This window comes from Triturus cristatus, chromosome 3_2 (genome assembly GCF_964204655.1).
Source record: "Triturus cristatus chromosome 3_2, aTriCri1.1, whole genome shotgun sequence".
NCBI lineage: Eukaryota > Metazoa > Chordata > Amphibia > Caudata > Salamandridae > Triturus > Triturus cristatus.
Window position 1 is genome coordinate 554270452 of NC_140584.1, and position 27655 is coordinate 554298106.

The following is a 27655-nucleotide window of genomic DNA, read 5'->3' on the forward strand; positions in this document are numbered from 1 at the left end:
TTACCAAAACTCATTCACTACAGTGCAAGTGGTAAGGGAAGTGCACACAATCTACATATTTCAGGACTGCACTTTTCTGTCAAAGCCTGACTCATTTAATCAAATCATAAGCCATAACTGTCTTCTAATGCTACTAAAACTTCACAACATGACAAGTTAAAACAGTTATCTGTCAGCAAATACACGATGTTACCAAATGCTTCTCTCACTGTGGTTCCCAAATGCACACAGACTCACTGTGTGATTCTAGACAAACAACACTATCGCTTGCACTGTACCAAAACACATTTCTTCATCTAGAAGTAGTACTACATTTTAGTATAGAAACATAACATAACTCATTTCACAGATTCATAAACAATGACTGGTTTCTAATTCTATCTGCCTACAAACACAAATGCTTATCACAGAATGGTTTCTACATGCACACACATTGTAGAGAAAAAAAGTACTCCCTACACTTTAGCAGGAGAAATACATTAGTCTGATTAAAATCAAAATAGTCTACATACATCCCCTCACAATTAAGTACCTCATCTTTCAAGTTCTTTTGTAGATTAAGAAGTATTTCAATCACTCACCATATTTTCTTTTACAGAATCTCTGCACTGTGCACCTCTCAGCAAAAACAAAGAATGGAAAAGTTTCCCTTTCATTTTCCACACATATACATGTAAACATCAAATCACAATCCTTCACACATAAACTCAAAAGCAAACACACATTTCTATTGGTTAAACATTTCAACCCTTTCCAACTGAAATACATTTCAACCCTTCCCCCAATCTGCCTTCTGCCTGTTACCATAGAAACAGGTCATGGAACACTGCACTGAGCTCACAGGTCACAAGTTCAGCAGCACACAATGTTGTTAATCAAGACAGGAAGTGTGCTTGACTTTTCAACATATCAGCTTATCATATATAATGTTCCTTACAATCTGTTTCTGTCAACCAATAAGAATCATACCTTTAAAAAACAGAAATATACACCCTACCTTTCAGTGTAGAAAGTAGTCATACAAACAATGATTTCTTGTCTTTTTTCAAAAATCATTGCCGTGTATTCGCGCACCCAACGCGTGAGAATCCGTGCACCCAAAGCGTTAGGATGCGTGCACCGTGCGCGTATTTCGCGTTTAAAAAAAAAAAAAAAGGAGGCCCCAGGGGGGCACCTCTAGAGGGTCAGAGTATTTCCACTCTGCCCCCTTTATATGTTTTACACACTTATTCCCCTTGCTTCTTCAGCCTCGCTTCTACCGAGGCCGAAAATGGCCACCAACAGTTCCTGGTTTCGAATGTAGAGAGACACTCGACAGCCAATTAGCATTCAGTGCACGATCGGGAGGGTGCGTGCTCTGTTCGGGGAGGGTGCGCTTACGGTGCGGGTAGGGTCAACGGATCCTCCCCGGCCATAGATATCACTAACTTTTTTACCCTAATTTTCTCAGGAACTACTGAACAGATTCACACAATTTATGCAAAAGGGACGAGTCTGAACTGAGGACAACCTCTTTGCCAAATTTGGTGTCATTCCGTTCAGCGGTTCGGGCTGTAGCTGCGACAACAGATCCTATGGGAAATTGCATGGGGAAAATGCGTTTTGGGACCCCCCTTTTTTCTCGGCCCCCGCTTAACGAATCACCACAAAACTTTCAGGGTAGGAGTGGAGCGTAGCTGGCCAAAAGTTTGGAAAATTTCGCGAACATTCGTCAATCGGCGCCAGACTTATTGGGAATAGAATGTTGCGGATTATATATATAAGATATATATGTATATATATATATATATTCACTGAAAAAACCATAGGTTTCACACACGTTATAGTTAGGAATTAGCATTTAAAAAACCTTGCAAATTCACTGAAAAAACCATAGGTTTCACACATGTTATAGTTAGCTGTACATTTTACTGATAAAAAACCAATGAAATTCCCCCGTTATAGTTACTGTAGGCAACTATAACTCACGCGACCGCAATCCTCAGCTGATGCTAATACTGTATTTAGTCACTTATTTGCCCATGTCTTCTTCCATTAAATTTAAGCTATACATATATTACAAATTTTTTTTTCTCATAAAGACACATATGTCATCAGCAGAGGATTACGGTCGCGTGAGTTATAGTTGCCTACAGTAACTATAACGGGGGAATTTCATTGGTTTTTTATCAGTAAAATGTACAGCTAACTATAACATGTGTGAAACCTATGGTTTTTTCAGTGAATTTGCAAGGTTTTTTAAATGCTAATTCCTAACTATAACGTGTGTGAAACCTATGGTTTTTTCAGTGAATTTGTACGGTTTTTTAAATGCTAACTTACTTTACACCATTCGTGGCGTGCGCGCCCAGTTAACGCAGTTCGTTCGGTGCGCGCACGGTGCGCTTCGCGCACCGCGCGCCCACTTTACGCAGTTAGTGCCATGCACGCACAGTGGTCACGCCGCGTGCCCACATTATGCGGGATGGGCCATGTACGCACGATGCGCTTCGCGCACAGTGCGCACATGGGGGACATATTATGCGCATCGTTGTGAAATGTTTTGTTTATTATTTTCATTTATTTGATATGCCATGCACAAATGGAGCCCTTAGGGCACCATTTGCACATGGGGTGTGGAAAGTGTGGATAATTTTTTTTTTTTTAAATTTTTACCGTACGCGTACGGTAAGCGTAATCGGCGATTTTTCGAAAAAAAATAAATAATTTTTTTTGCCTTTGGGGGTTGTTTGGGGGCCCGTATATCACTGCTGGGTGATTATTATCTCAATATACTGCCCCTTTACACATTTTTGGGCTTCATTTATGCTGCCCCACTCTGAGTGCGAGAGAGAAAATGGCGGCCGCCGCTTCCTGGTTTCGGCCGATTCGAATGTTTACTAAGATCTAAGAGCCAATCAGAATCGCGCTCGCGCACGCCACCGTACACGTATGGTAAGCGCACCGTAAGCGCACCGTAAGCTGGCTCAGATATATATATTGATTTAAAGGCTATTTTCTCAGAATCTACTGAACAGATTTACACCAAACCTACAAAAGGCACTTCCTTGACCTGAGGACTACCTCTCTGCCAAATTTCAAGTAATTCTGTTCAGCCGTTCGGGCTGTAGCTGTGTCTAAAGGTCCTATGGAAAAATGCATGGGAAAAACGCGTTTTGGGACCCCCCTTTTATCTCAGCCCCCGCTTGACGAATCCCCCCGAGACTTTCAGGGTAGGAGCGGAGCGTAGCGCCCCACCTATTTTGAAAAATTCACGAGGATTCGTCGACCGGCGCAAAAGTTATTCAAAATAGAATGTTGCGGATTTCCTATGGAAACGTGGTCCTAACTATAACTACCTACTGGCGACCGCCAGTAGGTAATATATATATATATATATATATATATATATATATATATATATCTTACCTACTGGCGGTCGCCAGTAGGTAGTTATAGTTAGGACCTATTTTCCATAGGAAATCCGCAACATTCTATTTCCAATAACTTTGGCGCCGGTTGATGAATCTTCGCAAAATTTTTAAAACTCGTGGGGCGCTCCGGTCCGCTCCTATCTTGAAAGTTTCAGTGTGATTCGGCAAACGGGGCCAAGAAAAATGGGGTCCCAAAACGAGTTTTCCCCATGCAATTTTCCATAGGGATTTTTAGCTGCGGCTACAGCCCGAACTGCTGAACGGAATTACTCCAAATTTGGCAAAGAGGTAACCCTTGGTTCAGACTCGTGCCTTTTTGTTAAATGGTGTAAATCTGTTCAGTAGTTGCTGTGAAAATCAAAAGTAAAAACAGATATATATCTATGGGCGCGGTGGATCCGCGCACCCTGTGCGCACGTTGCGCGCACCCTCCCGATCACAAGCTGCATGCTAATTGGCTGTCAACACTCCAAAGCAGGAAGTGTTGGCAGCCATTTTGTGCCTCGGTAGAACCTAGGAACAAGAAATCAGTGCAACAAGTGCGGAAAACGTAAAAGAAACACTCTGACCCCCTAGACCTGCTTAGGGGGTCCCACAAGGACCCCTAGGACCAAATATTAAAAAAAATCGGCAAAATCCGCGCTGGGTGCGCGGATCCTGCCGATAAAGAAAAAAAATGAAGCTCGGCCTCCTGCGCTTCTTTAATAATTAGCCCCGGGGGGGCAAATCCTGGGGGCAAACATATTTAGGGGACCGCCACCCCCGGGGCTTTTATCAAATATGTGCAGGGGGGCTCACAGCCCCCCAGCTCCAGGGACCGCCACCCCCGGGGGCTACAAATAAATGGGTGGGGGGCTCATAGGCCTCCCCAAGCCCTGGGGACCACCACCCCTGGGGCTTTATACATTGTGGGAGGGGGGCCCTCGAGGGCCCTGGGGACCACCACCCCCCAGGGACAGCTCCTGCAGTATCTCAGGGTGCCCACACTGGGACACTGCTGTTTGCTATGGCAGGGTGGGAGCCTCGCGGCTCCTGCCCTGCCGTAGCAAGCTTGGGAATCCTGCTCTCTCTTCCAAAATGCAAACCCGATTGCTTTTCCACACGGGGCGCTGCATGATAGCAGCTACCCATGTGGAAAAGCAATGCCGGCTCTTGAAGGACGCAGAGAGCCGGTGGGTCCGTGGAGGCATTGGGGCGCCCCCACGGTCCCCAATGCTCTATATTGGCCCCGGGGGATGGGGTTCCCGGGGAGAATATAAATTAGTTAAAGGACCGAATTTTTTTTGCGACTCCTAGCGCGGCCCCCTGGTATGAACGCGCAGGGTGCGCGACTCCAAAACGCGCTGGGTGCGCGATTCAAAACAAAAAATATATATATTTTTTAAATATACATCAAGCTTATATGTTTAGATCTTGGGTGGCTCTAAAAAGAGACCTTGTGTTTATTGGGAGATTTTGGTACCTACAAGTAAGTACCTATGTAGAGTCTAAAGTTGTTGAGAAAGACTCTGTTACCCTCCTCTGTGAAATGTACACCATCTCTCCTACAGGTGTCATCCATATTAAAACGCAGATTGTTGTTGTAAATGGACCCCATCCTATAATCTCGGAGACAAGCAGAAACAGCTTTGTTGACATGTTTCCTAGCTTTCTCAATCTGTGGACAACATTGATTGGACCAGTTCCATTTCTGGCATATGTTAGAATAGACAAAGGCAGTTTGGGGGGAAAGTAACATCAATTCTGCAAAGGTGTCCTTCATAAGCATTTCCAGACCTACCCCAGTCAAAGTGCCTAGGTCATTGCCACCACAGTGCACAATTATGAGGTCAGGGTGTTGGAGATGCAAAAAGGATTTAACCAATGGCATCAATGAGTGCCACTTTAATCCTCTCTGTCCAATCAATTTAATGTCTACATTTTGCAAAGCTACATCTTTGTCAATACCTCTGCTTTCAGCATACCTTTTGCACCAGAAAACATAGCTGTTTCCAATAATCCACACCGAAAGCATCTTGAAGGGATTTCTGTAGGTAATCAGAAGATGTCTGCAGCTGAGGTAGGCAGGTGGAAGAACAAAATCTATCTAAAATGGTGGACAAGATGCTGTTTTTAAGAAAGTAGAGATTTGATTGGCTGTTTAAGAACTATCTACATTCAAATATAGGGTGCAATTCGCTTTGTTTAGAAAGTATGTTACTTATTGGTTATTTTGAAACGTTTGAAAGATACAGCAGAAAGGATAAGGGCATGCTTTGCAAAGCCAACCACACCTGATGTTGTCATTTGCAACATTGTGTGGTGAACTTGTGACCTGGCAGCTAACTTGAATGTTGCATGACCTGTTGCTATGGAAACTGATATTAAGGACAAGGGGTGAAGATGTCAGTTGAGAAGTATTATTCTCTGTGACCAATGGAAAATCGTTTTTTAATTTGAAAAACACTGAGAAGCAATGCCATTTTTTGCTTATGTCTATATGTGTTAAAAACTTGAGGGAACGTTTGCCAATACTGGTTCAACCTTGCAGAGTGTGTTGATCTACATTCTCTGTGTGAAAAAGAAAATCCTGACTGAGTGTGTGAGATTCAGATACTTCTTAATATACAAATCAATTTGAAAGGTGAGTTATTAATTTGTGAGGGGTGGTATGTGGTGCCTTTGTTTTTAATAAGACTACTGTGTTTCTCCTGCTAAAGTCCAGAGAATAGTCTTGCTTGTCTAGAATCACACTGTGAATCTGTGTGCATTTGGGCAACCATTGTGAGAAAAGCATTTGGTTACTTCAGGTCTTTGCTGCTCAAAAACCTATCCTGTTGTCAAGTTTTAGTAGTGTGAGAACCTAGTCATTGCTTATGCATTCACAGAATGAGTCAGGCATTCACACTAGAGTGTAGTAGTGAAATATGTAGAATGTGTGCAGTCACCTTACCCGTTCCAAACTAGTGAGTCTGTTTTGCTAAAGTCCAAGGAATAGTGTTGCTTGTTTAGAATCACGCTGTGAGTCTGTGTGCATTTGGGCAACCATTGTGAGAGAAGCATTTGGTTACTTGATGTATTTGCTGATACATAACTGCTTAAAAACCTATCTTGTTGTGAAGTTTTAGTAGTATTAGAAACCAGTCATTGCTTATGCATTCGCAGAATGAGTCAGGCATTCACACTAGAGTGCAGTAGTTAAATATGTAGAATGTGTGCAGTCACCTTACCAATCCAGACTAGTGAGTCTGTTTTGCTAAAGTCCAAGGAATCGTGTTGCTTGTCTAGAATAACACTGTGAGTCTGTGTGCATTTGGGTAACCATTGTGAGAGAAGCATTTGGTTATTTCATGTGTTTGCTGACACATAACTGCTTAAAAATCTATCATGTTGTCAAGTTTTAGTAGTATTGGAAGCCAGTCATTGCTTATACATTCGCAGAATGAGTCAGGCATTCACACTAGAGTGCAGTAGTGAAATATGTAGAATATGTGCAGTCACCTTACCCCTTCCAGACTAGTGAGTCTGTTTTGTTAAAGTACAAGGAATAGTGATTGTTGTCTAGAATCACACTGTGAGTCTGTGTGCATTTGGGCAACCATTGTGATAGAAGCATTTGGTTACTTCATATCTTTGGTGACATATAATTGTTTAAAAATCTATCATGTTCTCAAGTTTTAGTAGTATTAGAAGCCAGTCATTGCTTACGCATTCGCAGAATGAGTCAGGCATTCACACTAGAGTGCAGTAGTGAAATATTTAGAATGTGTGCAGTAACCTTACCCCTTCCAGACTAGTGAGTCTGTTTTGCTAAAGTGCAAGGAATAGTGTTGCTTGTCTAGAATCACACTGTGAGTGTGTATGCATTTGGACACCCATTGTCAGAGAAGCTTTTGGTTACTTCATGTCTTTGGTGACACATAACTGTTTAAAAATCTATTATACCTCTTGCATTTCTCTAGTGACCCATTCAGCAGCATGTACTAATCCATTCACTGCGCCAAAACCCAACCACTTATAAATTCACCCATGCACTCTCCTTGCAGTACTCTAATCATTCAGTCAGTAACCAAATACTCATGCACTGAGCCAGGCCTTAGCACATGGACTGCTTCAAACATCTAGCCACTTTGCATGCAGTCCTCTAACCACCTACACACTTGTCTTTCACAGCTTCAATTCCCCAGTCAGTATACATACACTCCAGAAAACACCCTGTCACTCCCCTTCCACTCCTCCAGTGACCCATTCAGCACCAGGTACTAATCCATTCACTGTGGCAAAAGCCAACCAATTATAAATTCACCAAGGCACTCTCCTTGCAGTACTCTAATCATTAAGTCAGTATCCAAGTACTCATGCAGCGAGCCAGGCCTTAGCACATAGACTGCTTCAAACTCATATCCACTATGCATGCAGTCCTCTAATCACCTACACACTTTTCTTTCACACCTTCAATTCCCCAGTCAGTATCCATACACCCTGTCACTCCCCTTGCACTCCTCTAGTTCAGTACCATGTACTAATCCATTCACTGCGCCAAAACCCAGACACTTATAAATTCATCCAGGTACTCTCCTTGCAGTACTCTAATCATTCAGTCAGTACCCAAGTACTCATGCACTAACCCAGGCCTTAGCACATGGACTGCTTCAATCACCTATCCACTATGCATGCAGTCCTCTAACCACCTACACACTTGTCTTTCACACCTTCAATTCCCCAGTCAGTATACATACACTCCAGCAAACACCCTGTCACTCCCCTTGCACTCCTCCAGTGACCTATTCAGCACCAGGTACTAATCCATTCACTGTGCCAAAACCCAACCAATTATAAATTCACCCAGGCACTCTCCTTGCAGTACTCTAATCATTCAGTCAGTATCCACGTACTCATGCACTGAGCTAGGCCTTAGCACATGGACTGCTTCAAACGCCTATACACTATGCATGCAGTCCTCTAACCACCTACACACTTGTCTTTCACACCTTCAATTCCCCAGTCAGTATGCATACACTCCAGCAAATACCCTGTCACTCCCCTTGCATTCCTCTAGTGACCCATTCAGCACCATGTACTAATTCTTTCACTGTGCAAAAACACAACCGCTTATAAATTCACCCAGGCACTCTCCCTGTAGGACTATAATCATTGTTTTGGTACCCTACTACTCATACAGTGAGCTAGGCCTTAACACATGCACTTGTACAAACTCCTGTCCACTATGCATGTAGTCGTCTAACCACCTACACACTTGTGTTTCACATCTTCAATTACTCAAGCAGTACCTATAGACTGCAGCAAACACCCTGCCACTTCCTATGCACTCCTCCAGTCAGCCATCCTGCACCATGTACTAATCCAAACACTGCACCAAAACCCTAACACTTATATATTTACCCAGGCACTCTCCTTGCAGTAGTCTAATCATTCAGTCAGTACCCAAGTACTCATACAATGTCCCAGTGCTTAACAGAAACACTGGTACAAACACTTGTCCATTACACATGCAGACCTCTAACCACCTATGCACTTATCTTTTTTACCTTCAATTACAGTTTCAATTACTGATTACAAAAGAAAGTGGATGAATGATTTTTATATACCATGTGTTTGTATAGTAATAGAAAAGTATAATTTATACATTTATTACAATAAATTTATTTATATTTATTTTTTACAGATATTGTTTATCATCATTAAAATAAACTTATTATGCCTGAAAAATCAAGAAAGAGAAAAGGACAGAAAAAGGACAATTATTTGACGAAAATTCAACAACAAGTAATGGATGACCAACATCATGTGGGTAAAAAGTCTTCCGGTAAGACATTGAAAGAATTCATTATAAAACTTTCAAAGACTAGAAACAGTGTGCAGATTGTGCAAAGTGGAAAGAATGCTTCGACCAGAGAAAAGAATATGAATAAAAACAAAGGAAAAAATTGAAAATTATATTCAAAAGACACAATGTATGGTAAAAGAAGGCAAAATCAATACAAAGAAATTAGAAAAAAGATTTTTTATAATAGAGTTGTTTTTAACTTGCTACAAGATGTGAAAAAAGATTTTTTAAAAGAGCACTATTTTATAAAAAAGAAGAAGCATATTGATTACATTGTTCAAAAGGCTTTTGAATTAAAAAGGAAATTATTCATTTTAGTTTTAAACAGAATTCGATCACTAGATAAACCAATCCATTTTATGAAGGCCAAAAGTAAGAAGAAAAGAGTATTTAACAGAACCAATTTTTGTGATTTTTTTGGGGTGAATGGAAATACAGTTCAAGTTCAGAGCCTTTCTTTAATGAAGAGAGTTATTTTCAGACCAATAATTTATTGCATGCAGTTGATACCAGTGGTCGAGCTTATGAGGTTAGAAATGGTTGTCCAATTGAGAAAGAGAAGATGGTTCCCAGAAATGTTGAAGAAGTGATAGATGACGAAGTTCTAGGGAGACATCCTAAAGCCCCAGTGTATACTTGGGATTGCAGTAGTATTTGTAGTATACAACAGGAATCTATTGATATTTTACGCAATTTCTTATGAGAATATAGTAAAAAAAAGTGTTAAACAAAAGATTAAGATGTTGCAAGGACTAGATCCTTGCAGAGTGAGAAAAAATACTGGTTTGCAAGGTCATTCTCTGACTTGTCTTTCTAGAAAAGTATGTCAAAGTGTTTTTCATCATTTCAGGATGTTAGCAGTACATCATTCTCAAATGCGAAAGTTAGTCAGAAGATTGTATTACGCAAAAAGTCCAGCACTAATGTTAAATGAGTTGAACAGTGCTCTTTTGCATGGGTCAGTATCAGATGTGAAGAAGGTTTGTGATGAAATTGTGTTTTGTTACTTTGCTCCTGGACAAGAGAGTGCAGAAACTGACACATTAATGGAGGAAAATGTTGAGGAGAATGTGCAACATACTACTACAAAAAATTTTGAAGAACAAATTACAAAGTTTAACTTGATTTCAGGTGAAAGGCCAAATTATTCTTGTATTTGTTGCCAGCGAACTCACTATAAAAATCAAACTAGGACTGTTGATCTGTATTTAAAAAGTGAAAGAGAAAATAATGATAAGTGGAAGGAATTAGAAACTTATTTGTTGGTAGAGAATTGTTTTGATTTGGGTTCTGACCAGCGTATTTGCAAATATTGTTAAAACAAATTAGATGAGAATAAAATGCCCGCTAGAGCTGTCCATAATAATCTAGAGTTGGTAACTATTCCTCCAGAACTGATAGATTTAAATACATATGAGTCTATTCTGATTCAATGTTTGCACCCATTTCAAGCTATTGTTCGTATGGAGCCTAAAACAGGTAAATTGCCTCCTTCAGATTTACAAAGAGGATTAAAAGGAAGAGTTGTATATTTACCCCCAGATTAAAAAAAAATATTGAAACTATTGGTGTAGAGATTGTAGAAAGTGAACCACTAGTTATTCTACTAAGGGGCCGATTCCGATCCAGGTTGGAAGGGCACCGAACACGATCTGGCCGGAAAAACTACAAGCCGTACGCATGTTTTCCGCCCGACTCGTACAGCTGTACGAGCGAGCAAGTACGATGCGAGCTACGTGAATTTCACCGACCTAGTCATTTCTGGGTCTGAACTGCTCCGTACGTCTCGGTCGTAAGCTAACCGTGACGTGCAATGGATGCGGATTACGACCGAGCCAGTACGATGCACGAGTCGGACAGCCTGTGCGAGCCGTAGTGTTCGGCTCGCAAAATGTCCGGGTGTTTGCCTTTGGGGGTATGCGTCGGACCCCCTGTCACCTGCAGCCCTATGACTCAGACACAGGGGGAGACCCAAGGGTCCCCCCAACACAGGCATGTACGGTGCGGATGGCACCGATGCGTACCCACTGTAGGGGGCGCCCTTGTGCGAGACGTATCCATTCAGTCAATGGGAGCCCATGTACGCGTCATACGACTGGCTCCCATTGACTTCTATGGGAGTCCGACCGAACCGAGTCCGGCAGCATACGGCCGCATCGTACTCGCTCGGTCGGACTGCAGGACTCCGGCTCCGTCAGAAAACACTCCGGATCTGACTCGGTCAATCGGCACCGAAGAGTAAGAAAATCTGGCAAGAATTAGTGGATGTTAGGAAAGTGCAAAAGGCAACATTATATCTCATAAAAAACAAAGAGTACTACAAAAAAGTGTATGTGGAAGAAGAAGAAATACTTTTAGGAGATGAAATGTCAAGTGGACAAATTGAAAAAGTGGACATGTCCAAAAGTGAAGAAATCTATAAACATTATAGTGTACATCCACTTCATTCAAAAGAAGTGATGGGGAATAATATGGAATTATTCCAAATTAAAAATGGAAAGGGAAGTCCCATGAGTGTATGGGAAAAAAGTTTGGAAGCTCATTGTTTTTCGCAGCTGTTCCCAACAGGAAAAGGTGAATGATATGATCAATGACCTGTGCAGATTCCTGCATCTGAATATCAGACAACAAGATTGTATGCAGAAGATCCAAGATTTCGACAATCTATCCCATATATATTTTATCTTGTGTTTGAGAGTGACTTGTCTGGACTTTCATATGCAGTCAACCACATTTTGAAAACAGGAGTACATCTTCAAAATGTTTCTGCAAAGGAATTTATGGATAAAGTACATCAGAGAGATGATCATTTAGAATCTCAACTGATTAATTTGATGGCATGTCAGCGTGGTAATAATGAATATTGGTACTGTTGTCACGGAGAACTTAAATGTATGCTAAGGAACTTAGGAACTCCTACGTGGTTTCTTACCCTAAGCTGTGCTGAATACGCTTGGGATGATTTACTTGAATTTCTTCGAGAGGTAAATTCTAATATAAAAAATATTGAATACAAGACACCTTGAGAATTGTGCTCTTTGGATCCTGTTAATGTATGCAGATATTTCAACCATAGGTTTGAAGCTATGATGTCTTTTATCTGCAATAAAAAGAATCCTCCTCTTGGAGAAGTTGTGGATTTCTTTTGGAGAAAGGAGTATCAAGCTAGAGGTGCTCCTCATATACATATGCTGTTATGGATAAAGGATGCACCCAAATTCAGAACTGATTCGGATGACACTGTTTTGTCTTTTATTGAAGAATATGCCACATGTGCTATACGAAAAAGAACAGAGGAAAACACCTTAAGGCAACAAGTCTTACGATTCCAAAGTCATCGATGTGGAAAATACTGTCGACGAAAGTACAAGTCTAAGGAAAAGTTTTATACCAAATGTCGTTTTGGATTTCCACGTCCTGTAATATTCAAAGGAAACAGTTTTATGTCAGCTATGAGACATACCATCACTAGAAAGTCTCCCAAAAATACGTACAATTTGAGAAGAAGTGAAGAATCAAAGTATATCAATGATTATAATCCAGTTATTCTCTCAATGTGGAATGCTAATATGGATATTCAGTATGTTGCGGATAATTCCATTGCTGTTGCCCGGTATGTGACATCCTACATTACAAAATCTGGAAAGACGGAATTAAAAGAAATGTGGGAAGAAATTTCACACGAGAAGAGTCTTAGTAAGAAATTATACAGTTTCAGTTTGAAGATGTTATCCCATCAAGAAATTGGAGCGTATGAATGCTCAGATCGGTTATCATCTGCAAGTTTATACTCGAAATCTAGAAGAATCATTTGGGTGAGTCTAGGTCTTGCTACAACGCGAAATTGAGTACTTAAACCTATCACGGAAATTGAATATTTAGCATTGAATGAACCAGAAAACACAGATATAGTCAAAACAAACATGTTGGATACATACTATCCAAATATAAGTCCTCATCTTGAGAACATATGTCTCTATGAAGTACTGCAAAACTACACTTTTAAACTAGGCTTGGGCGGCAAATTCCGTTCCGCTCGCGGAATTTGCGTAATTTTGCTTGTTCGCGTCTCAAAATGCATGTTCGCGAGATATTTCTCCTCGAGCACGCAAACAGCAATTGCGAACAGGAAAAAAGCATCGCGAACAAGCAATTCTGCGTGTTCGCGGAATTTCTGCGTGTTCGCGGAGATTTTTTACCGTTTCGCGGAGATTTGCGTAACGCAATTACGCAAATTCCGCCCACCCCTATTTTAAACGGAATGCTACAGAAAACATAAATGATGGAAAATATGCAGTGATTGGTTCCAAAGGATGTTTGGTGAAAGAAAGGAAAGGAAATTTGATTAATCACAGAAAACTGAGTTGTGATACTCCTGATAAAAGGGAATTTTACTATTTAGCACTTTTGCAACTTTTCAAACCATGGCGTACAGAATTGGAATTACTTGGAGATTTTCAGAGCATGAAGATTCCTTCATTGCTTGTAAAGATACCATACAATTAACAGTTTTTGCAAATTATCTGAAAATGTTGAACGATTAAATTGATCAAGAAGCTACTATTGCAGCTGAGATTGCTAGAGACAGTTCTCAGGACAGTCAAAGTTCTGCTCCACTGAGTCAAGATCCACTAGGACAACCAATTCTTGAAAATGAAGCAGCAATTGCGATGAATGAAGTGGAAACAGTAATGCATCAAACTCCAAGAAGACATTATGGACTTAGGAAACTTGGAAGAACAACTAAATATTGAACAGAAAGAAATATATCAGACAACAAATTGACCATGGATTTCTTCATGAAAAGAAACAATGCACATGCTCATCATTTCAACCTATCCGAATGTATGTCAGTGGTCAAGCTGGAACAGAAAAACGTTTCTTAATTAAAGCTTTGACCAGTTATCTACAGAAAAAAACTGATTCACATCTGTCTTGTGTTGTAACTTCTCCAACAGGGTGGGCAGCACACAACATTAAAGGAATCACATTACATTGTTTACTAATGCTACCCGTAGAGCATGAAAACAAATTTGAATATCACAAGCTATCTGGAGAAGCTTGTTATGAAGTTTCAAGAGTGCTGAAGAAAATGAAAGTTCTGATTATTGATGAAGTAAGCATGGTCTCAAACTTAATGCTTGCTTTTGTGAATTTAAGAATGCAGCAAATTCTGAAAACAGAGTACGATGTGTTATTTGGAGGAAAACATGTAATAGTTTTTGGAGATCTACTGCAACTTACTCTCTTAAAAGGACAACCAGTATTTAAAACACGTGTGCATGAGACACCAGAAAGTCCTTGGGAAGTGTTGGAAACGTTAACATTTGGTCATATTTTGAATACAAAGAACTCACTAAAAATATGCGACAGGCAAATGATGCTGAATATGGAAGTATTCTTCAAGATATAAGAAGTGGAGTAATGACAGAACATGGCAAACAAGCTTTGCAAAGTCGACTACTTACAAACTTGTTTACAAATGAAAATATAGTTCCTGAAAAAATACATTAAAAAATTTCAGAAAATAAATCTATAATCTGCTTAATGCGAGTGTTCTATTTTCAATGAAGAACTTTTGAAGCTAGAAAATGAACAAATAATAAAAATGGAAGCCATTGATAAAATGAAGCCTGGGCGAAGCACTACGCTACGCTCGCGTAGTTTGCGAAGTTCGCGCTACTTCGCACTACGCGAACTGCACGTAGCACAGTGCGAACACGCGTAGCGTAGTGTTGCGTAGTGCTGCGGTCATTTTTTGCTTGCTCGCGGTCCTCAACGTCAAGTTGGCGACCACGAGCAAGCAAAATGACATCCCGGCGAGACTTTTACCTTGTTCGCGATCAGCAACTTCAAGTTGGCGATCGCGAGCATGGAAAATAAACCTCCCGGCGAGATTCCCAACGCGAGGAGGTCAGGTTTCTCATTGCGAGTGGTCACGTATGCTCGCGACCGCTCGCGATGAGAAACTACCAGTTCGCATTGAGAAAGCTGAAGCTCGAGTAAAAATCTACTCGAGCAGCAGAAAACTACAGCTCGCACTGTGCAAGATGCCATTTTCAATGATTGCACAGTGCCGGTTGCTTGTCCGCACTGTGCAATCATTGAAAACGACATCTGGCACAGTGCGAACAAGGTACTACGCAGTTCGCGAAGTGCTACGCGTAACTCGCGTAGTGCGAACTTCACTTTGCGTAGCTTCGCGAAGTGCTACTTCGCGAACTACGCCCAGGCCTAGATAAAATAGAGCATGAAGGAATCACTATTATTTTGATGGAATAATTGAAAACAAAACTGGATTCTTTAGAAAAATCTATATCTAAAACTGCAGGTTTAGAAAATAATTTTTATGTATGTGTAAACTGTCGGGTTATTTTGCTGCGTAATTTGGATGTGAAAAAAGGTTTAGTGAATGGAGCAATGGGAAAAGTTGTTGATTTTGTGAAATATCAAAAAAAAGATGGAATTGAATGTTTAAAAATCAAATTTGATCAGATTGAAGAAGTGAAACAAATTGCTCGTTGTTCTGCTCGTTTTTTGCTTGTTAAAGATTTGTATGTACGTAGAAAACAGATTCCTCTTTCTTTGGCATATGCAGTGACTATTCATAAATCTCAAGGATTAACCCCTTCAGTGCCCATGACGAGATGGTCTCGTCATGGGCCGCGGTTGCGCTGTGTCCATGACGAGACCATCTCGTCATGAACTCCGCCCGCTAATAGAAAGCCCGGCACAGGGCGGGGAAAGGGCGTGGCACACAAGGGGTTAAGTGTAGACAGTGCTTTGGAAGTACCGTATTTAAAGAGGGTATGGCATATGTTGCTTTGTCCCGAGTCAGAACTTTATCTGGATTGTATTTGATTGATATTGATGAGGGAAAGGTTAGTGCATATGCAAACTGTGTAAAAGAGTATAATCGGTTAAGAAGAGCGTATGCTCCTAATTTAGGTGAATATCCTGTGTTTGAAAAGCATGTAGTAGGTCGAAAAAGAAGATATGAGAATATCTGTAGTGAAGTTATAGAGAAGGAAAAAAATCAAGATAATGTTGAGTTTGCAAGCAAAAAGAAAAAGAACAGTATTGAAGAGATTGTTGGTTATCAGTTAGAAAATAGTTCAGGTATCAACTGCTATGCTAATGTAGTGATCAATGTTGTTTTTTTTCTTGAAAGTTTGCAACAGCAAATTATGGAGAATTGTGAAAAAAGATTTTGTTCCTTGTTGCATTGTATTTATGAAAAATTGAGAACTGATAAAAGTAAAATACAAAGCGTTTCTGATATTCGTAATCTTTTGGATATATGTTCTGGTTCTACAAAATTAAGCAGAATGTCCAACAAGATGCTCAAGAATTTCTAATGTATATGCTTGTCGTATTGGAAAATGAAGAAATAGAAATTGAAAATCGTTTTGGTCTTTGTTTTCAATGGGAACATCAATGTGAAAATTGTATGTTTACATGTAGCACTAACATAGATACTGAGAGATTTCTATATTTGACTTTACCAGACTGTAAAACAGTGTCTTTCAACAAACTAGTTAAAGCAGCAAATCAAAACATGGAGTGTAGCCAATGCAAATCAGAAATGTTATCAACATTATTTATACGAAGATATGGACAATATATAATTTTAATGATACAACGTTGTACTGCTGATGGAAGAAAATTCGAAACTTTAATTAAACATTTTGTAGCAAGTCAAGTATCAATATCAGGAAGAACTTTTGTAGCAGTAGCAATTATTTTCCATGATGGTCCTTCAACAAAATCTGGACATTACACTGTCTATTTAAAATGCAGTAAAGGATGGACATATTGTAATGATGATCAATTGTTTTTTAAACAACGTTTGCCGTATGAATTACCAAATTCGTATCTAATATTTTTAAAGTTAAAGTTTTAAGAAGATAATTCGGCCTATGAGGAACATGTTAAAAAGTATTAACTCAATTACTATTGGAGAATTTCAGTATTACGGATTTCGGGAATACCATTTGGCCAAGAGAAAAGGTATACATTTCAATTAATGACTTTTTGTTGCACATTCTCTCAGCATATATTATTAAAGAAGATCATTTAAAGGATATGAACATGATAAAGAATTCTTCATTTAATTATTAATTCAGTTCTTTGAAATTGAAGAAAGAAAATTTTCTTAGAAGAAAGCATTTAATATATATGTGAGTTGCATTATATAGTATGTTATTGAGGATGTTGTTTTTATGGAATGTTGAGAAATAGTTGAGTATATTTTAAAAGCTTTTTTACATACATTTGGGTTTTTTTAAACAATCTTATTGATTGTTTTTTTTGCCTGCTGTTATGTGATGAGTAACATTGAAATCACTGTTTGTAGTGAGATTTAATATATTCTGACTACAGCAAAAAAGGCAAATAAAATATTTTATATAATGTTCAAATTATGTTGTGTTATAAAAAATATAATATTATATATTATAACTGATTTTTTTCTTTTCTTTCACAGATCCTAATTCTTAAGTATGAAATTTTCAAACATTTAAATTATAAAAAATATCTGAAAAATATGTTTAGCATTTTTTTTAAATCGTCTACTCTCCAGGTAACTAAGTATTAAAACGCACCATGGGCTGTTTTTTCACACTGGAGAAGAAAGTGGGAAAGGATCCCATGTGACCTGAAAAAAAAATATTTGATTGGTTCATAACATTTTCCATTGTACCTATTGAAGGACTGCAAGCATCTTTGGAGAGATATCTCTGTGCTTACCTCCTGTCACTCTCATACAATGTTTTAATCATTCAACTAGCAATATGTTCTTATTGTAACAGTCTGTCAATACCTAAGCACTTATGGGGTAGATTTAGAAGTATCCTGTACCAACAATATGTCACTTTTTGTAACATAGTGATGGCACCAGACACTCCTTCATATTTACAAGGAGAGGAAAAGGCACTCTGTGTAGCTTTTCTTCTCCATGTAAATAAGACCTCATCATACAAACCACTTTGCGTTGAAAGGGCGTTCTATAGGTGTTGCTGTGGGTGTTTGCAAAGAAAACTCATAGAACAAGACACATCTCCAGCTTTATCAGAAATCATAAATCTGGACATGTGTGTGAATTCTGCACCATCCTCCAATTGGTGTAGCAAGGCACAATAAGGAGAATTGTTTTCATTTCTCCTCATTTTTTCTCTTTCAATATATGCTGCATTGCACAGCATACATTGAAGGAGAAAAATACCTTCACTGATTGTTTTTGTGCAGGAAGGTGTGTCTTCCTGCACAAAAACAAATTCCACACAACACAGATATCCTTGCACCATGGTGCAAGGGTGCCTGTGTCACTGCATGGCTGCAGTTTAAGCAGCAGTGCAGAGGGAAGCATAGACTTGCAACATATTTATGTACATATGTTGCATCCCTGTGCTTCAGAAGTACCACAGCACACTGCAGCTAAAGAGCTTACAGTGTCATGCTGCAGCACTTCCTTATAGTTCTGCACTTATACATTCACCATACACTACTAATGCATTCTATAGTCAATTATGCACTGGGCATACATTCAACCAAACTTTCAGACACTATCATACAAATATAGCTCTTTTTTTAACGAGAGAAGTTAGTTCTGAAAAGAACTTTTTTTTTCTTCTTTTTTGTTTTATATTTTTTTTGTTCTTTTTGGAACGATTTAGTTATTTTTTTGGTTTTTTTTCAAAAGAAAAAAAGAGAACCGGAGGAACAAAACAGTCAACTTCAGGAAAAAAATAAAAGTCTAACAGCGATGATTTCTCTGTGCTGTGCAGACTAGATCACAGACTGCTCTCCGTAGCAGAGTAGTTTGTTCCACTTGATACAGTGGATCGTTAATTCTGGACGTATGTCCGGATGTGCTGGCGATGAAGATGTAGCAGAAGTACTAGCCACTGCAGGTGGAGGGTTATCTCGAAGTCTTCTGCACTCCTCTCGAGCCAGGTTGACGGGGTGCAGAGTCTTGAGGTGCATCAGTGATGTCATTTGAGATGTCATCAGTGATGTCATCAGTGATGTCACTGACCATGTCATGAATGATGTAATATGTGACATCATCAGCAGTAAATTGCGGGCGCGTGAGTTATAGTTAGCAGAACTAACTATAACTGAGGAATTTCAATGGTTTTGTACAAGTGAAATGTCCAGCTAACTATAACAGCCCTGAAACCTATGGTTTTTTCAGTGAATTTCTGAGGTTTTTTTAAATGCTAATTCCTAACTATAACATGTCTGAAACCTATGTTTTTTTCAGTGAATATATATATATATATATATATATATATATATATATATATATGTATATACATACATACATCTTAAAACAGATTCCTCATTAAATCCTATGGGAGGGGTTTCTTGGGCAAAACATGCAATGCACCGGGCAAATGTATTACGCTATCCTGCTCAATAATATGAAGTGCAACACTTTTTAAAATGATCTAACTGCCCTAGTTTTTTTATGTCCTCCAGATAATTTTGATCAGGTTGAATTAAAAAGTTTGCAAAATTTGGGAAGCAACTGAAAACTCTCTTGTGGTGCGTAGGAAGTCACAAATGTAATCTGAAACCTAAAAAAACCTTTCAAGTGGAGGGGCCGTTGTTATCTCCAGTCCTATCCCAAACGTACCAATGACAACACAGATCACACAAACAAGGTTCTGTGTAGGAAAAAAGCAAATAAACTTCACAAAAAAACTGGACTTGAGTAAACAAAACATGCAAATATACAAGATACCACAAGAATGTGGCAAAAATAATAGAAAGCATATGCTCAGGCGCATGTTTATGACGGAATGGTCCATGTCCCCCATACTACCCTGAAATAACCTTATGAGAGAGTTTTAGAACAGAAGAAGTTGGTGGGATGTGAAGCACCCATACGCATTACAAATAATACACACGTTTCACTGGTGCTACGAGGTAAATGGAAACAAAACAGTGTCTGCATACATCTCTGCATCTTATGATGGAAGATAAACTAAAGACTAGAACAGGAAAACTGCTAGGATACCACGTAGAAGAGACATTGTAGGTAGGAAGGACCACAACATGTCTGTTCTCAAGAATGTGTTGCATTTATTTGAAGGTTTTAAAAATGCCACCTATTTCCGATGCACTGCAAATGGAAATTATGTGCAGAAACCGAGGGCTGAATGACCAGCCATCAATATCCCCCAACGACAGCTGCCTTAGAAACATGAATAGGCCTGATTCAAAGGACATTGCCTGAGTAAAGAGTCAATGTGCTAACCATATAGGCCAGAGGGAGCCACCAGTCCATTGGATGCCATTGTCGTGAGGAGAGGCCGCCATGATGACCTAACTGAGGACTGGAACCACAAGCTTCTGAACTCCCCCCTGCCCTTTGTGGGGAAGACCAAATGAAACATACTTTCGCATTGGAGGAGCGATGAGGACACCCAGCCACGTCCCCTGAAAAGCCACATGTATGATTCTCCCAAGGCAGACACTGCAACCACCGTGTGGGCAAGAGAGATGCTCTTGGAAACTCCAATTAGACAATCCATGCTGGTGTGGGCAGGACTGAGCTAAGGGCCAGAACACCCTAGGGGAACTTGTCTGCCAGACAGTGCTTCGGCACTGGAACATTTGTGACTTTTCTAACAGAGTTGGAGTTCGACGCCTATGGCTCAAACTACTAATGGGGCCAAACCTGAATGTCGCCTATAGTGAATGGGAAAATAACTACTGCCACTAGTGAAGGGGAAGAGGGACTCAGGGGACTGGCATTAAAACATTAGAGCCCCGACATCAGGGGACTAATTGTTTATGCTGTATTTCACTGTGTGGTCTTATGTAAATACTCATTTTGTCATAAATGAAATTATTTGACAGGACAATCATTTATTGCTGCTATTGAACATATTGTGAGTTGTGAGCCTTTGTTCACCCCCTGTACCTGCCTCCCCCCAAGAAGCCTTGGACTGGATCTACCACAGAGTCAAGTGCTGAAGGGATACTTGGCGCAGTGGTTAAGGATCCATTGAAGGTCAGGGCCCGGGATATCAGAAGTAAAAGGCCTCAACCCCCACGGTTGGGGCCAGTATCTCCTGCTTGCTCCTTGGCCCTCTGAATGGGGTTCTGACACCTTTCTTCTAAAGTTATAGAAGCCATTAGCCAATTACCTATCAAGGCCCAATAAGAGAAATGAACCTTGGGGAGATCCCGATTACTTTGTGTGTACATATAGAAAAACCACTTGTTGTGTGTTTTTTTCTTATCTACACTAAACGTAATAATAGGATAATTCAGTTCCTTCAAAAAGTATTTTGGCAAGTAGTAAAGGATAGCTCTACAAAAATATAAATTTTGTAAGATTGTGCATTTTAATTACCTTAGTAGAGCTAATCAATTCAATAGATGAATACTTTTTTCAATCATCTGACCGTATCAGCAAAAAAAGATAAGAAAATAGCATTCTGGGTAGTATATGGCCATTGGTAACATGGTAAATGTGTCATTCACATCTGTGTTTAGAGGCATTTAGTGAATAGGCCAATAAAGTGCCAAACAGCTCTTTGGTAGTCAGCAACGTGATAAGCTTGTAAAATGGCAATGATGTCTGCAAATGCTGCAATACAACATATATTAACCCACTTCAAAAACGCTACCATACTAGGATTGAGGTTATAGCAATAAAACACTATCTATGTAAACAGTACATCACCTTGTGGCATCTTTCTGTGGATGTGAATTTACTTGACGAATTTTCCATTGACAGAGACTCTAGTCCGAACTGGTAGGTGCATCCTAAAGGTGTGAAATTGCTTGACTACTACTACCCAGAGGAAACTCCATTTTCCAAGTGCAGCCCACAGAAAACTCCAACACTTCTGACTGAAAAAGGTCTCACCATCCAGAATGAAATCTCTAGCACGGTTCACTCTAAGTGAAGGCACAGAAGAAAAACATCAGTGTTAGTTTCATCAAAGGTAATGTGGTTGAAAATAAAGCCATGTGGGTCTCCTACCACAAGGAAGTCAAGGAGTGGTGTGAGACGGACCTTAGAGTATATCCTGCTACTGAAGATCAAAAAAGGCCTGCGTAAAGCCTACTATGTTGGATTCTTCATGTTTTTATAAACAGAAATATGAGGATTTCAGCCTTCCATCACAGCAATGGCCTAAATGCTTGCGGAATTGAGAGGCAAGCAGTCTACACACACACATGCACACACTATTTTGTGATTGAACAAGTATTCTATAGCAGAAGTTACTCCCATTAGCCTCATAAGAACAAGTACTAATCTTGTTCTGTATTGAGCACAGTTATCCAGCATACAAAAAGATAGGTGGCGGCAATATTTTGCAGACACACTGGTCTTTTGCATTGTATAGTCACTCATAATAGACTGAAAGGTGTCTAATATTCCATTTTCTTTCCAACCTAATTGATTCTACCCACCCCATATCTGTGGGACCTTACCTTTAGCCTATTTAGCTTTAGTCCTACTGATAATATAGGAGCAATATATTAAATCTGCTCATAGGCCATAATTTGATTTGCTTTCGGGGCGTCCCTCTGAAGTTTCTGTATCAGTAAATTTTAATTTTATTCAACACCTCTTGTTCTGGCTCCTTCCTTATTATGGCTTCTGTGTGTTGTTCTAGGAGCAGTGTAGATTTTTCATGAGGTTCTATAATCTTTTCGTTTGTGGAAGTAACAAGATGATGCGGAAGGATGTCCGTAGACCTATATATTTTTCTCAATCATTGGGTGAACCAGTAGATGACTGAGTTCTGATTCAACAGCCATGTTTATCTGTTGTGACCCTGGTTACAATAATATGGCCATTTTACATGAGTAGAGCATCTCCACAAACACCACTCCTTTACCTTGTAGCCCTGAATGTAAACCGGTGGATTTCTCGGAGAGTAATTTCATTGATTTGGGCATTCTATGGGAAACGGAGTATCACTGCTGTCCAATGAAAAGTATTCATATCGAAACCAAAGCAGACTCTTCGTGTTAGAAACAGGGCAGCTTTGATTCCAAAGAAGCATGTTTTCATAACTGAATGAGTATCAAATGGTTATAGGAAGCACAGATGATGGGAAGCATGAACGTCGTTTCATCAGAATGCCTGGGGTAGGGGAAGTGACATCATAGACTCTTTGACCTTGTTGATATCAACGGACGTGACTTAATATGATCTCTGGTCCTGAATCTTCCAAGGAAGTGATGTGACTTGACCGAAACCCGAATTGCATTGCAATTATTGACACCATTGAAGTTAAATTATATTTGTTTCACTTATAGAATCATCCAACACAAATGTCTCTTTTGGATCCACCTATGTTAGGGTGCTGACATAACCTTGGAAAGTGGTGGGATGTGTGTAATACAATACTTGCCCTAAATTGTACTCAGCAAACCGAATGAACCAGAGCTCTTTTGTAGGGGATTGGGAGAAAGGGGCTCTCACCGAAAGAACATTTGGAAAAAATGGGTCAAATACTGCATTTTAAAGCACATTTTACACATCAATCTGCTAAAAAGCCGTGGGCTATGAGAGGACACTTGTTAAATATAGAAGTCCTTTCATGGTGTGCCAAGCCATGAAATCAACGTAGCATAGGAATTGCCCCCGTTTTTTTAAAGCTTGCCATGGATGCCACAATATGCCAAAAATAACCTCCATTGTTCCAGGGCCAGCGTTTTACCATGGGTGCCTTCTATAAGCCATGGGTGCCTCCTTATGCCAATAATTACAATAATATACCAGTATTGGAATTTTCTTATTAATGTTATCTATGCATCATGGGAGATCCTTAAGTCAAAAATGACCTCTAGTATGATAGGGCTAGCATTTTGTGATGTTTCTTCCCCATCTATATTCTACAGCTGTCATCCTATATGCCAAGAATTGTTTCCAGTGTGCTAGCACAAGCATTTTGCCATTGGTGTCCCATACCAAGAATCACCTCCAGTATGCCTGAGTCAGCCTTTTCCTGTAGGTGTCCCATATATCAAGAATTATCTCTGGAATGCCAGATCCCTGTCTGTTTATTGCCTCCAGTATCCCAACACCAGTAATTTGCAAGGGCCATGAGCAGACTCACAAGTATAATACATTCAGACTCATGCCAATTTATGTTCGCGTACTCACACTCATTCTCACCTACTCACTCTTACTCAACCATTGTCACGCACTTGCACTCATTAATTCTTACTCTATTGCACTCAGACTTATGCTCACTCACACATTGTTACTCATTCTTACACTGATTAACTTTGTTATTCACTCACAATGACTTGCACTCACTCTTACCCTCATTCCACTATTCTCCATCACATTAACTCACACTCACTGACACTTAATCTCATTTATTGCTACTCCTATCACTTGCTGCCACTTTCACTCACACACATGCTCACATAGACCCATGCTTGTACATAAATATTCACTCTCTCACACAAACACACAAACACATTCACATCCGCAAGCATGCACACAACTTACATATAAAAACATTTTTTACCTACCTGATGCTCCAGCTTTTATTACACCAATAGTGACTATTGCACACTATTCACTTTTAGCGTAATTAAAAATTATCTATAAAGAAGGAGGGCAAAGCCGTTCCTGTCTTCTTGGCACTGATTTTGCCACCTCTGAGGCCATGGATTGCAAAGGAAGTGCCAGACGTCGCAGTGAGCTTGCCAGAGGTCGCAGCTGTGACCCTTAAATCACGTCCGTGGCTGCAAGACGATGCACTTCAACTCAATATTCTGAGAGACAAAGAAAAAACTCTTTAAAAAACTTAATTAACACTATTGTAGGTAATATACAGCCTTGCACGGGACGTATTCTGCATGTGACGTTATGCAAAGCAGCACCCCGAGCACAGTATCAAACATCGCGGCGGCAGAAATTGTTCCCTCACTCTAACTGCGCATGTCGACAAACTTCCTTGCTATTGGCCTATAAAGAACTCGGCTAAATTGCAAGATTTTCATCGTTATAGACTCTGATATTTGACTGTCCAGAGATCATTTCAATTGATAACACTGGTGAGAAGAATACATCTGTTCAACATGTTGTGATAACAAGTTGCGAAGGCTTTAATATTTACGTTATAGAAATGTCCTTTTTACATCGAAAATGCATTGCATTCCGATACATTACTTTAGTCAATTTTGTGTTAGCCAGGATTTATTTTTTAAAAGAAGCAGACCATTCATAAAGCTGAAATCAGACACATGGGCGTTCGCAGAAATGTTTCCAGGTCGGGGGCTAACCTGGCAAATAAAGGGGCGTGGCTAATGTTAATCAATAGGGGCAGGGCTAAATGGCAGACAATCAGGATCGGGTAAGTGGTGAATTCTGCATTTGAAACAGGACAACAATTAGAGCACACTTGAACCTAAAAAATTATCACCTAGCCCCTTAAAACTCATACATTCCCTGATCCCTAAAATTAGCCCCCTGACACCCCAAAACCCATAACCCATACCCGCCCTGACCCCTAAAATTTTCCCCCTGGCACCCCAAAACCCATACCCACCCTGAACCCTAAAATGCCCCCCCTGGTACCCAAAAACCCATACCCACCATGAACCTTAAAATTATCCCCCTGGCACCCCAAAACCCATACCCTCCCTGAACCCTAAAAGTACCCCCCTGGCCCCGTAAAACCCATACCCGCCCTGAACACTAAAATTACCTCCCTGGTACCCCAATACCCATACCCACCCTGAACCCTAAAATTATCCCCCTGGCACCCCAAAACCCCTACCCACACTGAACCATAAAATTACCCCCTGGCATACCAACACCCATACCCACCTAGAACCCTAAATTTACCCCCTGGCACCCCAAAACCCATACCCACGCCGGAACCCTAAAATTACCCCCTGGTACCCCAAAACCCATACCCACCATGAACCCTAAAATTATCCCCCTGGCACCACAAAACCCATACCCACCCTGAACCCTAAAATTACCCCTGCCCCCCCAAAACTCATACCCGCCCTGAGCCCTTAAAATTACCACCCTGGCCCTTAAAACCCATACCCGCCCTGAACCCTAAAATTACCCCCCTGGTACTCCAAAACCCATACCCACACTGAACCCTAAAATGACACCCTGGCACCCCAAAACGCATACCCACCCGGAACCCTAAAATTACCCCCTGGCACTCCAATCCCTAACACACCCTGAACCCTAAAATGACTCCTTGGCACCCTAAAACCCACACCCAACCTGAACCCTAAAGTTACCCCCTGGCACCTCAAAAGCTGAACACTGCAAGCTTACACTACATTTGCATATTCTGAGGGGACTGTCCTCCTTGACGTTTCCATGCATGTAAGTCTAGAACACCGTTCACTTAGAGTAACCTAGATATGCAGCCAATAGGTAATGCTGATTCAGTAGAATGCATTAAAGTTACTGGAACTTACTTAAAAACTGCTGCATGCTCTTCTGATACTATTCAGTGGAATCAGGCTGATCAGCAGCACTGTCGTCCTGGCATCCAGCCCCTTGCGAAGGTCTCACTGTGTAGATAGATATGGGTCAAATGTCTCCTTGTTTCTCGTCGGTGCCCTTGGATGCAAAAGGAGACAGATCCATGGCCTTTTTCACCATTCATCTGGTGAGCAGCACCGTGGATGTGTATTCCATACAAGTGCACAGACAACAGGGGGAAAGGGATGGCAGTGCAATTGACGCTTTTGCTTTGTAAAGTAATTCCTGCTTACGTCATAGCCAAGGGTTTGCACTTGTATGGAATACACATCTATACAAGTGCACAGACAGCAAACCCTGGGTTTATGATGCCAGCAGAAATTCCTATACAAAAGAAAAGCGTCACCTGCACTGGCCATCCCTTTCCCCCTGCTGTGCACATCTTCCCACTCCCACCCCATGCTCACATTCACAACACATCAAGGGCCAGATGTAGGTAATCCACAAATACCGAATTCTTAATACCAAATTTTACCGATTCGGTATTAAGAAATCGGTATTTCTTATGTAGGTAATGAATCGGTAAAAAAATCCTTTATATTCCTTAATACCGATTCGGTAATAAGGAATACCTACCCATTCATTCCTATGGGCTTGGAGGCCCATAGGGATGAATCTAAAGCCATTCTGTATTAGCGATTCGGTATTACCGAATCGGTAATACTGGGAGGTATTTCAAGGGTGCCAGGGTGTCCAAAGGACACCCTGTTGAACCCCTGAAATGTGCCTGTGTGCACATGTGGCGCACATACATGCCCTAAGGGCATGGATGTGTGCCACATGGCACTTAAAAAAACATTCAAAAGTGAATTTTTAAAGGAATTCGTTAATTACCACCAACTTGTAGTTGGTGGTAATTAACGAATTCTTAAAGCACATAAGCACTCTTTTATGTGCTTTCTACATTGC